The sequence below is a fragment of the Phalaenopsis equestris genome, unplaced genomic scaffold (assembly GCF_001263595.1).
Source record: "Phalaenopsis equestris unplaced genomic scaffold, ASM126359v1 Scaffold000106, whole genome shotgun sequence".
Taxonomy (NCBI): Eukaryota; Viridiplantae; Streptophyta; class Magnoliopsida; order Asparagales; family Orchidaceae; genus Phalaenopsis; species Phalaenopsis equestris.
The window spans coordinates 272,202-275,847 of record NW_018164548.1 but is presented as its reverse complement, the minus strand read 5'-3'; positions in this window follow the sequence as shown (position 1 = coordinate 275,847).

Here is a 3,646-nt window from a genome sequence, read left to right as displayed (position 1 = left end):
GTGATTCATTGGATATATATATATATTTGAAAATTAGCATTTTAAAATTTGAAAGTACTAGATCTAATCGTTCTCATATAGACAATAATTTAAATAAACGAGCACAAAACGACAAGCTGTGCATCTATCCAGAGGAATAGACACGTTACTTGAAAGTGAAACTCAATTAAATAAATTAAAGAATTAATGATATTTGTTTTGGTCTGCGAAATATTTTATGTTGACCGACAAGTTCCCCTATCTAATACAAAAGATTAGACAAGATTTATATTACCTCGATTCTTAAAGCTCCCTATAAAGGTAAACCCTTATAGTTAATTACATTATAAATTACCAAAGTACTTAAGAAAGCTCTCGATTTAGATTAGAGGTATTTGTTTTCAAGATTCTCAAAGTTTAGGATTTTAAGGTCAGACGTAGGAAATTTCAAATGGGAAAGTTCAAATGGGAACAGTTATTTTTGGAATCTAAAGGGAGAAAAGTAGGGGATGTCACAGATCCTAAGGCAAGCCTCGGGGACTTCCCGAACTATCTTATGGTTTGGCTTCAATTTTGAGGAAATATTATTAAATGATTCATCATGAAAATTTTATTATCTTAAGGCTTATATTTGCATGATACTGATCGTGTAAATAGCCTGGAAGATATGAAGGTTTATGTCGTAAGGAATGACACCTTCATAGCCTAAATCGAGTCAAGGCTTAAGGAACATAAAAGCTAAGTACTAGTTGAGTTCCCAATTCTAGTACTTTAGTTCCTAGGTGCTTGAAAATAGCACACCATGAAGTCTAGTGCCCCATTGTAGCGCCATGAAGCCTCTATCAGGCATGTTCAACCTCTCCCAATTTAAGCAAGAGGAATCTTGGTGCCTCACAGTGGCACAAAGGTGTCTCTTCATAGGTATGACACCAGCTTGCAACACCTTGGTGCCTCCCTACTGGCCCGACTAAACAAAGCAAGCAGCCTAATGTTGACACTCCTTGGGATACCTGGCACTTGAAAAAGACTCAAGAAGGTGGAATGATGAGAATTAAAATGTTCTAAGGAGAAATTTTTGTCCTAACCATTCAACATCAGGAATTAGAGTGGTTCTTAACAGTGCGGCCTCACTGTGGTTATAAACGAAGGGTCCTTGAAGTTTAGAGGAGCACTCCTATGTTTGAAGTTTGAACCTTTGTGTGAAGGAAAATGAGAGTTTTGAGGAGAGATTGTGAGGAACTATGTGAGGAATTTGAGAGATAGATTTGAGACTTTTATCTTATAGTTTGATCATGTTAATTAGTTAAAGTGAAGAAGGAGAGAAATCTTATAAAGCATTTAAACAGGGTGTAATCTATCTTGTTCTTTTATTTTTGAACTATTATATTTTGATTTGCTTTTGTGAATACAGTTTTTTTTTTGTTATTTCAAAGCAAAAGTAACACTTAAATCACACTTTCTACCATGAATTAGTGAACAAGAGATCTAGGGTTTAGTTTCTTTATGCGATTGAATTTATCATGCATAATTGTATTGTTTTAACTTTAAGCACTTAATTTACTCTCACTATGGCCAATTATTTTGTTAAAATTTTTTGTGGTATATGAGTTTTGGAAGAAAACTTAGTATAACAACTAAGTTAAAGCACATTGGCTTAGAAGAATATGGATATTGCTTCTAGGTTAGTGTAATCGTGTAGACAAAATCTTGAAAATATTTACATGGTTTAGGGAACTAAACTAAAATAAAAATTTCCAAACATATTTATGACCACCAAGAAAACCTTCACAGGAAATCCCTTCCTGATTCTCACCTATAATTTTATCACTCGGTTAAACCAAGGTTTATAAGATCCAAATTAGGGGAGAATCCTTCGCTTGATAGAAACCCTCACTGTTTAATACAGGCTCAACAATTAGGACTAGCAACTTTAAAATCACCAACATTCGAATACTTCAGCTATACACGAAACAAGTAGACTAAAACTTTTTGTATTTTGGAAGCTCTCATTTCTCATGGGATCAACACACAAACTCAAATTTATATATTAACTGATTGACACATATATTTGTAAGGTTGTCACCTATTTTGAAGCTTTTTAATCATCAAGTAGAGATAGTGATTCATTTGAATATGTATAGTCACACCTCTCCACCATAAGATTGAATTCCTCAAAGGGAACCCTTTTTTTCTTCTTCTTTAACTTTGAACAATTTTTCTTTCGATGACCAGTCCTTGAGCACACTATTTTTCTCAAGTTCATGCCCACAAGACTTGATTTCCTTTTAAAAGTTTCACCATTATTTTTTGTCAAATTCTTTCTCTTTTCAAATCTGTCATGTTGTAGTGTAAGTGCATCACCTGACTCCATCTTTGCAAACTCCTTGTCCCTTAAACTGAACTAATGGTTCAACAACAACGTAGTCATCTCACCATAATTTAAGACAACCCTCTCATAAATGAGTATCATCATTAAGTTTTCGTACCCATAATAGAGAAAATTCAATTGAAGAAGTGACTTGTCTTTTTCTCAAACCTTTTCATACAGATTTGCAAATCTGACAAAAACTTCGTAAAATTATTCAAGTGTTCATTAATTTTAATACTACATAAACCCTTAGATTCGAAGCTTCATATGGAGACGATTCTCCATGCTCCTCATAAGATGTTTGTTCTCTAGAATCTTCCATAATTTTTTTTGGTAGAAGTCATCATCATCACTCTATATTTGATCTACTAAAATAAACAATTTTAGATCAAGTTACGAGCACTTTGGTTCATCTTTAACAAATTTTTTCTGACATTTCTTCAAGACATTCATCGTGATCAAGAACTTCCTCAAGCTTCAAAGAGCACAACATATTCATCACATCACATCACTGCATGACAAAGTTCCCGTTGTCGCTCGTCACATTGATCTTGATGGATGCCAAAACTAACTGATGAATCAACGTCTTTTCTACCGTTGTGGTGGATGTTGCAGTACCTGACGACATTCTATTTTCCATGGCACCCACATATCTCGTAACTCAACTTGCTCTGATCACTTTGCCCTATGTCCACTACTTCGTTGGAATTGTATTGATCTAGCTTTGATAGCAATTGTTGTGCAAAATATTATGGAAAATAATATCACACAACAAACAACCAATTAAAAATGGTGTCTCTTTCTTGTTTCAAGGCAAATCTGCATGCATCCACGAGGATGGGCTATTCTACTATCAACAAATCGGGAGAAAGAAAAGATGACAGCTCCACACTAATGCCAGCCATATCCCTCCTATAGGTAAGACAGGATTAGTTCACATAAGAAAACTAAAAAATGACCAATTTACCTTCTATCAAAACAAAACCTCCAATACAACACGAATTGCACGAATTCATTAAATAGCTAAGAATAATTATTATTTTAAATTTAAAAAACAATTATTAAATTTTTACTTATCTAAACGCTTTGAAGCAACCACTTTCTATTTTTTGATTTTATATGGAGAAAAGTTGCTAAAAATAAAAAAAAAATAATAATTGCAACCCTTTTCTTCCTCCGGTAGGGAGAGGAAGTCCTCTCGGATGAAGTTTGATATATAGAAGCCGGCAAGCTCCCATCTTCCCAGATTTCTCTAATTCATATTCTACTTTTATTTAGTCTGTTTGTTTTTTTTCAAAA